This window comes from Scyliorhinus torazame, chromosome 17 (assembly GCF_047496885.1).
Source record: "Scyliorhinus torazame isolate Kashiwa2021f chromosome 17, sScyTor2.1, whole genome shotgun sequence".
In the NCBI taxonomy this organism is placed as follows: Eukaryota; Metazoa; Chordata; class Chondrichthyes; order Carcharhiniformes; family Scyliorhinidae; genus Scyliorhinus; species Scyliorhinus torazame.
The window spans coordinates 83,421,825-83,434,000 of NC_092723.1; the positions used below are offsets into that span (position 1 = coordinate 83,421,825).

The following is a 12,176-nucleotide window of genomic DNA, read 5'->3' on the forward strand; positions in this document are numbered from 1 at the left end:
CGACCGACTCTTGGCAGCGGTGTAACACTAGAATGTTGTGGACAATTTTTTTTTCCCTCTTACGAATACTGTAAATATTTCAAAACAAAAAACCCTGTACATAGCCCAGTGTAGGGCACTGTGATGACATGCAAAAGTTTTTTTTCCTCCCAGGACCAGCCTTGTAAACCCCTACCACCATGCGAAGCACCACCCCGCCGGGTTCATTTTTAACAAGGGGTGAATGTGGTAGTATGCATTAGGGGACATGTGGGACTGTGAAGCCGTGATGTCATTGGCTGACAGATCCCGGGTCCTGGTTGGCTGTTGATCTCTAGCTCCGCCCTGAAGGCGGAGTATAAGAACCTGGAGTTCTCCCCCGCAGGCCAGTCTGTTGCTGAACTGCGGGGAACAAGTCACGCTTAATAAAGCCTCATCGACTTCATCTCTATTCGTCTCTCGTGAGTCTTTGTGCGCTACACTCGTCTCGAAGGACTTGGCGGCCTTTGTCAACTCGTCCAGAGTTAGTGGTTTGTCCAGGTTTTCCAGCTCGCTGTCGCCTATGACCTCCGTGATAGTCGACAGGAAGGTCTGGGAAACAGTGCTATCTGTTGGCTTCAGGTCATACAGTCCGGCATAAAAGGATTGGCTGATCCTCAGGATGTCAGACTGCGATGACTTTTCAGAGCCATCTTCTTCCTTCAGGCTGCTGATCACAGAGGTCTCTCTGTGCACCTTTTGGAAGAAGAAGCGTGAGCACTTTTCGTCCTGCTCCACGGAGCGGACTCTGGAACGGAAGATAACCTTGGAGGCCTCCGAGGTGTAGAGCGAGGCTTGCTGGCTCTTCACCTCTTGGAGATCCTCCTTGACATCCACCCCCATCGACTGCAGCTGGAGCAAATTCTGCATACTTTTCTGGAGCCTGGACATGACCCCTCGTCTCTCTCTCACCTTTTGAACGCCCTTGAGGATGAAAAACCTCTTGATATTCCCCTTGATTGCTTCCCACCAGAGATGTGGGGCGTCAAAGAGGGGTTTCACGGTTCTCCAACCTTTGTAATCCCTCCTGAGTTCCTCAAGGTTCTCAGGGGTCAGCAGTTTTACATTTAGCTTCCATGTCCCCCTGCCGACCCCCTGGTCTTCCTGCAGGTGGCAGTCGGCCAGTAGGAGGCAGTGGTCAGAGAAGAACACCGGCGTTACGTCGGTGGATTTGACCGTGAAAGCTCGGGACACAAAAAAGAAGTCTATCCTGGAGCGGACGGACCCGTCTGGCCGTGACCATGTGCATCTACGCTGCGCTCCGTCTGCAGGGTTGCTGCAGACGTCGAGCAGCTTGGCGTCTTTTACCGTTTCCATCAGGAGTCTGGACGTAGCGTCTAGTTTGCTGTCGGCTCTGCTGGATCGTCCAGTCGCATCGATGATGCAGTTGAAGTCACCACCCAGCATGACCGGCTTGGAGGTGGCCAACAGCAGTGGGAGTTGCTGAAGGACTGCCAGCCGCTCACTTTTTACGGCCGGGGTGTTCACATTAATAATTCTGAGAAGGGTGTTTTTGTATTTCACACCTGCTACGAGGATGCGCCCGCCCACCTCCTCCTTAACGTCAGAGATGGTGAAGTTGCCTCCCCGCAGCAGAATACCCAGGACAGAGAAGCGGCAGTCGTTTCCTCCTGACCAGATGGATGGCCCGTGGGACCACCAGCTCGACCAGCGCCTGTAGTTGCTGAGGTGCGGAATTCCGCACTCCTGCAGGAACAGTAGGTAGGCTTTCACATTTCCCAAATAGTTGAGTGTGGCTACACACCGCGAAGTATCTTTGATGCTTCGCACATTTATGGATGCAATTTTTAAACCAATTATAAAAAGGTAGATTTACCAGTCTCAAGAGTCCAGAGTCTATACAGTTGGCTGTTCCAGCTGTTCGATGTTCCCCAGCATGCCGGTGGTGCTTGCAAACTTTAGCACAGTTGCAGGGCTGAGAAAACTGTTCTGGTCCGTACTGGCCCCGTGATTTTGATGCAGATGCATTGGGGGGGTGGTGTAGCCCTGGCGTTCGTCGTGGCAGTCAGTAGGTGTTGGGGTTGCAGGCCGGTCTTCACCTGGGTTGTTGCTGCTCGTTGCTATCGGGGGTTGGTCTGTGACCTTGTTTTCTTCCCGGTCGGTGGTCTGGGGGTCTGTGTCTCCCATTCCACGTTGGTGCTTTGCCTCTTTATTTGAGACCGACTCTTGTCCTGTTTTCCCTCATCGGATGAGGTGTCGGCGCTAAGTGCGCCGGCTGAAAGGTGTCGCTTTTTGCCACTACCCCTCGGGGGGGTTCTTCAGTTTGTTTTTATGTTTTCTCTTTCGTTTGTCCCTGTTCACTGTTTCCCAGGGCTCTTTATTCTTTGTCCCATCCTCTTCCTCTTCCATTGAGTGTTCCTCATCAGATGGGGCTGGGGCTGGGTTGTCAGGGCGTTCTGGGGCCTCCTCTTTTTGTTGGGGGCCCTTCTGTTGCTTTTCCGCATTCTTGCCGTGGTGTCTTTTTCGGTGGAGGGTGTATGCACCTCCTCACTGGTCGCCTTTTTAACTCCGCTGCTGATGATTTGAGCGTATGTCGCCCCGCGTTTCGGGCAGGCCCTGTAAAGATGGCCGGCCTCCCCACACAGGTTGCAGCACTTGTCTTCCTTGCAGTCCTTAGTCATGTGTCCCTCCTGCCTGCAGTTCTTGCAGAAGGTCACACTGCAGTTTGCGGCAACATGCCCCGTTTTGCCACAGGTGTGGCATACTCGTGGCTGTCCCACGTAGTAGAGGTAGCCACGATTTACTCCAATAGCGAAATTGGAGGGGGGCTGCAGGATGGCTCCGTTGCTGTCCGTTCTTAGGGTCACCTTGACCTGGTGCTCACTTGTCCAGATGCCGAAGGTGTCTTTCACTTGCACGCTGTCACTTTTCAGCTCAGCGTACCTGGCGAGGAACGTGAGCACATCAGACACAGGGACGTGGGGGTTGTACGTGTGCAGTTTAACAACCCGATTTCGCTGTGCCGGTAGCGTAAACAGAGGTTCCGCAGTCAGGATCGACAGGGGACTCTGGTTACCTTTTTCCTTGAAGACGTTCAAGAATTTGATGCACGCTGCGACGCTCTTGAAGGTGACATCAAAGAAACCATTCTTGGGGAAGTTTTGCAAGCAGAAGATCTCTGTTACTTTAAACCCACAACACTCGAGCAGCACCCTCTTCACGAAGTGTTTCCGGTCCAAAGGTGACTCTCCTTCCGTTTTCTTCACTGTGACTCGGACAGTGTTTCGCACGCCCCAGCCTGGTGGTCGGGATAGAACATAGAACAATACAGCGCAGTACAGGCCCTTCGGCCCACGATGTTGCACCGAAACAAAAGCCATCTAACCTACACTATGCCATTATCATCCATATGTTTATCCAATAAACTTTTAAATGCCCTCAATGTTGGCGAGTTCACTACTGTAGCAGGTAGGGCATTCCACGGCTTCACTCCTCTTTGCGTAAAGAAACTACCTCTGACCTCTGTCCTCTCTCTATTACCACTCAGTTTAAAGTTATGTCCCCTCGTGCCAGCCATTTCCATCCGCGGGAGAAGGCTCTCACTGTCCACCCTATCCAACCCCCTGATCACTTTGTATGCCTCTATTAAGTCTCCTCTTAACCTTCTTCTCTCCAACGAAAACAACCTCAAGTCCATCAGCCTTTCCTCATAAGATTTTCCCTCCATACCAGGCAACATCCTGGTAAATCTCCTCTGCACCCGCTCCAAAGCCTCCACGTCCTTCCTATAATGCGGTGACCAGAACTGTACGCAATACTCCAAATGCGGCCGCACCAGAGTTCTGTACAGCTGCAACATGACCTCCTGACTCCGGAACTCAATCCCTCTACCAATAAAGGCCAACACTCCTTCTTCACAACCCTATCAACCTGGGTGGCAACTTTCAGGGATCTATGTACATGGACATCTAGATCCCTCTGCTCATCCACACTTCCAAGAACTTTACCATTAGCCAAATATTCCGCATTCCTGTTATTCCTTCCAAAGTGAATCACCTCACACTTCTCTACATTAAACTCCATTTGCCACCTCTCAGCCCAGCTCTGCAGCTTATCTATATCCCTCTGTAACCTGCTACATCCTTCCACACTATCGACAACACCACCGACTTTAGTATCGTCTGCAAATTTACTCACCCACCCTTCTGCGCCTTCCTCTAGGTCATTGATAAAAATGACAAACAGCAACGGCCCCAGAACAGATCCTTGTGGTACTCCACTTGTGACTGTACTCCATTCTGAACATTTCCCATCAACCACCACCCTCTGGCTTCTTTCAGCTAGCCAATTTCTGATCCACATCTCTAAATCACCCTCAATCCCCAGCCTCCGTATTTTCTGCAATAACCTACCGTGGGGAACCTTATCAAACGCTTTGCTGAAATCCATATACACCACATCAACTGCTCTACCCTCATCTACCTGTTCAGTCACCTTCTCAAAGAACTCAATAAGGTTTGTGAGGCATGACCTACCCTTCACAAAGCCATGCTGACTATCCCTGATCATATTATTCCTATCTAGATGATTATAAATCTTGTCTCTTATAATCCCCTCCAAGACTTTACCCACTACAGACGTGAGGCTCACCGATCTATAGTTGCCGGGGTTGTCTCTGCTCCCCTTTTTGAACAAAGGGACCACATTTGCTGTCCTCCAGTCCTCTGGCACTATTCCTGTAGCCAATGATGACATAAAAATCAAAGCCAAAGGTCCAGCAATCTCTTCCCTGGCCTCCCAGAGAATCCTAGGATAAATCCCATCAGGTCCCGGGGACTTATCTATTTTCAGCCTGTCCAGAATTGCCAACACCTCTTCCCTACGTACCTCAATGCCATCTATTCTATTAGCCTGGGGCTCAGCATTCTCCTCCACAACATTATCTTTTTCCTGAGGGAATACTGACGAAAAATATTCATTTAGTATCTCGCCTATCTCTTCAGACTCCACACACAATTTCCCATCCCTGTCCTTGACTGATCCTACTCTTTCCCTAGTCATTCGCTTATTCCTGACATACCTATAGAAAGCTTTTGGGTTTTCCTTGATCCTTCCTGCCAAATACTTCTCATGTCCCCTCCTTGCTCGTCTTAGCTCTCTCTTTAGATCTGCATCCATAGCTCGTACGTTGGGTCTGAACTGTATCGGCGTTACGCCTAAACCAGAGGTTTAGGCCAACATGTAGATCCACCAATAGCAGCCGAGCTCCAAACGTTTCCTCTTTGACGACTTCAATCCCTCCGAGTTCTCCAATCCACGATCGACATCGAAATCCTCAGCTTCTCTCGATCAAATGAGACTACACTTGATCTTAGGCAAAAGGCCGAGAAGCCGAGTAATCCACATTCAACAGTGAAATGATGTGGAGATGCCGGCGTTGGACTGGGGTGAGCACAGTACGAAGTCTTACAACACCAGGTTAAAGTCCAACAGGTTTGTTTTGATGTCACTAGCTTTCGGAGCGCTGCTCCTTCCTCAGTTGAATGAAGAGGTATGCTCCAGAAACATATATATAGACAGATTCAAAGATGCCAGACAATGCTTGGAATGCGACCATTAGCAGGTGATTAAATCTTTACAGATCCAGAGATGGGGTAACCCCAGGTTTCAGAGGTGTGAATTGTGTCAAGCCAGGACAGTTGGTAGGATTTTGCAGTGAAATGGGTGGTCAATTTTGAATTTGTTTGCTTTCCCCCTTGTGCTTGTAAGATGAGGGTGATGATGCCTTTCGTCATCCTTCATCACACCGGGGCCAGGTAGAAGCTGAGTAGCAGCAGCCACTTGACGAAGCGTTTTGTTGTGTGATGAAAGAAATGTGAATAAAGTGTATATTTGTATGTGTTTGAGCTGTTTTTTGACTTTGAAATTCCCCATAAAGGGGTGGTGTGCACCGTTCCTGGAGATACTGCAATACCAGGTCGATGCGTGGAGTGGACGGAGCAAGCCCCTATTCCATCTCCCTGCTCCAAAAATCAATTTAATATATGGTCCCCAGATAAGGGACGTATCAGATATTAAACTGATAAGAACAGATTTTTTTTTTTTTTTCAAAAAAATATACTTTATTCATAAAGATTTGTCATGAGCATTACAGAAACATTTCAAATTGTCTTGACTGTACATTTCCGGCAGGGTTACATGTTGCCTTGACTTTCTTTCATTCACTTTCGATATTGTCATACACATATCACTCTTTACATTACAATTCCTTCTTAAATATTTACAGTGGCATGTTTGTTTTTGTACATTGGAGTGTTGGTTGCCCAGACCGAGGGCCTTTACACTGTTACCCGCCCATCGGTGTACATTTGCTGGAAAGACTTTACACAGTGGTCTTTCCCCATTGCGCCTTGGCAGCAGCTGCCCCAAGCTTGAGTGCGTCCCTCAGAACGTAGTCCTGGACCTTGGAATGTGCCAGTCTGCAACACTCGGTCGAGGACAATTCTTTGCACTGGAAGATCAGCAAGTTTCGGGCAGACCAAAGAGCGTCTTTTACCGAGTTGATGACCTTCCAGCAGCAGCTGATATTTGTCTCGGTGTGTGTCCCTGGAAACAGTCCGTAGAGCACAGAGTCCTGTGTCACAGATCTGTTTGGGATAAACCTTGACAAATACCACTGCATCTCTCTCCAGACCTTCTTTGCAAAGGCACATTCCACAAGGAGGTGTGTGACCGTCTCATTTCCCCCACAGCCACTCCGAGGGCAGCGTGCATTGGTGCAGAGCCTTCGGGTTTGCATGACGAATCTGACAGGGAGGGCCCTTCTCACCACCAGCCAAGCTAGGTCTTGGTGCTTGTTTGAAAGTTCTGGTGATGAGGCGTTCTGCCAGATGACTCTGGCAGTCTGCTCAGGGAACCATCCAACGTCCTCCACGGTCTCCTTTTCCCTGAGGGCCTCGAGGACATTACGTGCTGACCACTGCTTCATTGCCTTGTGGTCAAAGGTGTATTTCTTCAAAATCTTTTCCACGAAGGACTGGTGGTACGGTACGGTCCAACTACTTGGAGCGTTCCGCGACAGTGAGGCCAGGCCCATCCTTCGTAACACCGGGGACAGGTAGAACCTCAGTATGTAGTGACACTTGGTGTTTGCATACTAGGGGTCCACGCACAGCTTGATGCAGCTGGACACAAAGGTGGCCAACAGGATGAGGCAGGCGTTGGGTACGTTCCGCCCTCCCTTCTCCAGAGGTTTGTACATGGTGTCCCTTCGGACACGGTCCATCTTGGATCGCCAGATAAATTTGAAGATGGCCCGGGTGACTGCTGTGGCGTAGGGTCGGGTTATGGGCCAGACCTGCGCCACGTACAGTAGCACCGAGAGTACCTCACACCTGATGACCAGGGTTTTGCCCGCAATGGAGAGGGAGCGTTGCTCCCACCAGCCCAGTTTCTGTCTTACCTTTCCTATGCGCTCCTCCCAGTTTTTGGTGCACGCCCCAGCAGCTCCGAACCATATCCCCAGCACCTTCAGGTAATCTGACCTGACAGTGAAGGGGACAAAGGACCGGTCGGCCCAGTTCCCAAAGAACATGGCCTCGCTCTTGCCCCGGTTTACCTTGGCTCCAGAGGCCAGTTCAAACTGGTCGCAGGTGGTCAAGAGCCTGCGTACAGACGCAGGATCCGAGCAGAAGACGGCAACGTCGTCCATGTACAGGGAGGCCTTGACTTGCATGCCTCCACTGCCTGGGATCGTCACTCCTCTTATACCCGGATCCCTCCTGATGGACTCGGCAAAAGGTTCTATGCAGCACACAAAAAGGGCAGAGGAGAGAGGGCAGCCCTGCCTGACTCCGGATTTGATCTGGAAATTTTCTGATTCCCACCCATTGATTGAGACTGCGCTATAGATGTTTGTGAAGAGCAGTTTGATCCAATTGCGAATCCCCTCCCCAAACCCCATTTTGGAGAGCACATCCATCATGTAGGTGTGCGATATTCTGTCAAAAGCCTTCTCCTGGTCAAGGCTGATGAGGCAAGTGTCCACCCCCCTGCCCTGCACGTAGGCGATCGTATCCCTGAGTAGCGCGAGGCTATCAGAGATCTTCCTGCCGGGTACAGCACAGGTCTGGTCAGGGTGGATCACCGACTCCAGAGCAGACCTGACCCGATTGGCGATGACCTTGGCTAGAATTTTGTAGTCCACATTCAACAGTGAAATGGGTCGCAAATTTCGAATTTCTTCCCTTTCCCCCTTCTGCTTGTAGATGAGGGTGATGATGCCTTTCCTCATGGATTCTGACATGCTGCCTTCCAGAAGCATACTCTCGTACACTTCCAGCAGGTCTGGGCCCATCCAGTCCCACAGAGCCGAATACAACTCAACCGGTAAGCCGTCGCTTCCGGGAGTTTTACTCGTCTCGAAGGACTTGGCGGCCTTTGTCAACTCGTCCAGAGTTAGTGGTTTGTCCAGGTTTTCCAGCTCGCTGTCGCCTATGACCTCCGTGATAGTCGACAGGAAGGTCTGGGAAACAGTGCTATCTGTTGGCTTCAGGTCATACAGTCCGGCATAAAAGGATTGGCTGATCCTCAGGATGTCAGACTGCGATGACTTTTCAGAGCCATCTTCTTCCTTCAGGCTGCTGATCACAGAGGTCTCTCTGTGCACCTTTTGGAAGAAGAAGCGTGAGCACGTTTCGTCCTGCTCCACGGAGCGGACTCTGGAACGGAAGATAACCGTGGAGGCCTCCGAGGTGTAGAGCGAGGCTTGCGGGCTCTTCACCTCTTGGAGATCCTCCTTGACATCCACCACCATCGATTGCAGCTGGAGCAAATTTTGCATACTTTTCTGGAGCCTGGACATGACCCCTCGTCTCTCTCTCACCTTTTGAACGCCCTTGAGGATGAAAAACCTCTTGATATTCCCCTTGATTGCTTCCCACCAGAGATGTGGGGCCTCAAAGAGGGGTTTCACGGTTCTCCAACCTTTGTAATCCCTCCTGAGTTACTCAATGTTCTCAGGGGTCAGCAGTTTTACATTTAGCTTCCACGTCCCCCTGCCTACCCCCTGGTCTTCCTGCAGGTGGCAGTCGGCCAGTGGTCAGAGAAGAACACCGGCGGTACGTCGGTGGACCTGACCGTGAAAGCTCGGGACACAAAAAAGAAGTCTATCCTGGAGCGGACGGACCCGTCTGGCCGTGACCATGTGTATCTACGCTGCGCTCCGTCTGCAGGGTTGCTGCAGACGTCGAGCAGCTTGGCGTCTTTTACCGTTTCCATCAGGAGTCTGGACGTAGCGTCTAGTTTGCTGTCGGCTTTGCTGGATCGTCCAGCCGCATCCATGATGCAATTGAAGTCACCACCCAGGATGACCGGCTTGGAGGTGGCCAACAGCAGTGGGAGTTGCTGAAGGACTGCCAGCCGCTCACTTTTTACGGCCGGGGCGTACAAATTAATAAGTCTGAGAGGGGTGTATTTGTACTTCACGTCTGCTACGAGGAGGCGCCCGCCCACCACCTCCTTAACGTCGGAGATGGTGAAGTTGCCTCCCTGCAGCAGAATACCCAGGCCGGTGGAGCGGCAGTCGTTTCCTCCTGACCAGATGGATGGCCCGTGGGACCACCAGCTCGACCAGCGCCTGTAGTTGCTGAGGTGCGGGATTCCGCACTCCTGCAGGAACAGTAGGTCAGCTTTTACATTTGCCAAATAGTTGAGTGTGGCTACACACCGCGAAGTATCTTTGATGCTTCGCACATTTATGGATGCAATTTTTAAACCCATTATAAAAAGGTAGATTTACCAGTCTCAAGAGTCCAGAGTCTATACAGTTGGCTGTTCCAGCTGTTGGATGTTCCCCAGCATGCCGGTGGTGCTCGCAAACTTTAGCACAGTTGCAGGGCTGAGAAAACTGTTCTGGTCCGTACTGGCCCCGTGATTTTGATGCAGATGCATTGGGGGGGTGGTGTAGCCCTGGCGTTCGTCGTGGCAGTCAGTAGGTGTTGGGGTTGCAGGCCGGTCTTCACCTGGGTTGTTGCTGCTCGTTGCTATCGGGGGTTGGTCTGTGACCTTGTTTTCTTCCCGGTCGGTGGTCTGGGGGGTCTGTGCCTCCCGTTCCACGTTGATGCTTTGCCTCTTTATTTGAGGCCGATTCTTGTCCTGTTTTCCCTCATCGGATGAGGTGTCGGCGCTAAGTGCGCCGGCTGAGCGGTGTTGCTTTTTGCCACTACACCTCGGGGGGTTCTTCAGTTAGTTTTTTTGTTTCCGCTTTCGTTTGTCCCTGTTCACTGTTTCCCAGGGCTCTTTATTCTTTGTCCCATCCTCTTCCTCTTCCATTGAGTGTTCCTCATCAGATGGGGCTGGGGTTGGGTTGTCAGGAGGTGCTGATGCCTCCTCTTTTTGTTGGGGGCCCTTCTGTTGCTTTTCCGCATTCTGTGCCGTGGTGTCTTTTTCGGTGGAGGGTGTATGCTCCTCCTCTCTGGTCGCCTTTTTAACTCCGCTGCTGATGATTTGAGCGTATGTCGCCCCGCGTTTCGGGCAGGCCCTGTAAAGATGGCCGGCCTCCCCACACAGGTTGCAGCACTTGTCTTCTTTGCAGTCCTTAGTCATGTGTCCCTCTTGCCTGCAGTTCTTGCAGAAGGTCACACTGCAGTTTGCGGCAACATGCCCCGTTTTGCCACAGGTGTGGCATACTCGTGGCTGTCCCACGTAGTAGAGGTAGCCATGATTTACTCCAATAGTGAAACTGGAGGGGGGATGCAGGATGGTTCCGTTGCTGTCCGTTCTTAGGGTCACCTTGACCTGGTGCTCACTTGTCCAGATGCCGAAGGTGTCTTTCACTTGCACGCTGTCATTTTTCAGCAAGCGTACCTGGCGAGGAACGTGAGCACATCAGACACATGGACGTGGGGGTTGTACGTGTGCAGTGTAAAAACCCGATTTCGCTGCGCCGGTAGCGTAAACAGAGGCTCCGCAGTCAGGATCGACAGGGGACTCTGGTTACCTTTTTCCTTGAAGACGTTCAAGAATTTGATGCACGCTGCAACGCTCTTGAAAGTGACATCAAAGAAACCATTGTTGGGGAAGTTTTGCAAGCAGAAGATCTCTGTTGCTTTAAACCCACAACACTCGAGCAGCACCCTCTTCACGAAGTGTTTCCGGTCCAAAGGTGACTCTCCCTCCGTTTTCTTCACTGTGACTCGGACAGTGTTTCGCACTCCCCAGCCTGGTGGTCGGGATGCAGCTGCATCCATAGCTCGTACGTTGGGTGTGAAACTCAATCGGCGTTAGGCCTCAACCAGAGGTTTAGGCCAGCATGTAGATCCACCAATAGCAGCCAAGCTCCAAACGTTTCCTCTTTGACGACTTCAATCCCTCCGAGTTTTCCAATCCACGATCGACATCGAAATCCTCAGCTTCTCTTGATCAAATGATACTACACTTGATCTTAGCCAAAAGGCCGAGAAGCCGAGTAATCCACATTCAACAGTGAAATGATGTGGAGATGCCGGCGTTGGACTGGGGTGAGCACAGTACGAAGTCTTACAACACCAGGTTAAAGTCCAACAGGTTTGTTTCGATGTCACTAGCTTTCAGAGCGCTGCTCCTTCCTCAGGTGAATGAAGAGGTATGCTCCAGAAACATATAGATAGACAGATTCAAAGATGCCAGACAATGCTTGGAATGCGACCATTAGCAGGTGATTAAATCTTTACAGATCCAGAGATGGGGTAACCCCAGGTTTCAGAGGTGTGAATTGTGTCAAGCCAGGACAGTTGGTAGGATTTTGCAGTGAAATGGGTGGTCAATTTTGAATTTGTTTGCTTTCCCCCTTGTGCTTGTAAGATGAGGGTGATGATGCCTTTCGTCATCCTTCATCACACCGGGGCCAGGTAGAAGCTGAGTAGCAGCAGCCACTTGACGAAGCGTTTTGTTGTGTGATGAAAGAAATGTGAATAAAGTGTATATTTGTATGTGTTTGAGCTGTTTTTTGACTTTGAAATTCCCCATAAAGGGATGGTGTGCACCGTTCCTGGAAATACTGCAATACCAGGTCGATGCGTGGAGTGGACGGAGCAAGCCCCTATTCCATCTCCCTGCTCCAAAAATCAATTTAATATATGGTCCCCAGATAAGGGACGTATCAGATATTAAACTGATAAGAACAGATTTTTTTTTAATTTTTTTTTTCAAAAAAATAT

At 50.6% G+C, this 12,176-nt stretch overlaps 1 non-coding gene and 1 pseudogene across 1 annotated transcript; both read right to left on the reverse strand.

The window, feature by feature from the left end:
• Positions 1 to 5,919: 5,919 nt before the first annotated feature.
• Positions 5,920 to 6,098, reverse strand: LOC140394673 (U2 spliceosomal RNA; annotated as a pseudogene).
• A 5,893-nt stretch (positions 6,099 to 11,991) lies between these two features.
• LOC140394667 (U2 spliceosomal RNA) lies at positions 11,992 to 12,176 on the reverse strand. Its single transcript, XR_011935961.1, has one exon. It is a non-coding gene; the product is annotated as a U2 spliceosomal RNA (small nuclear RNA).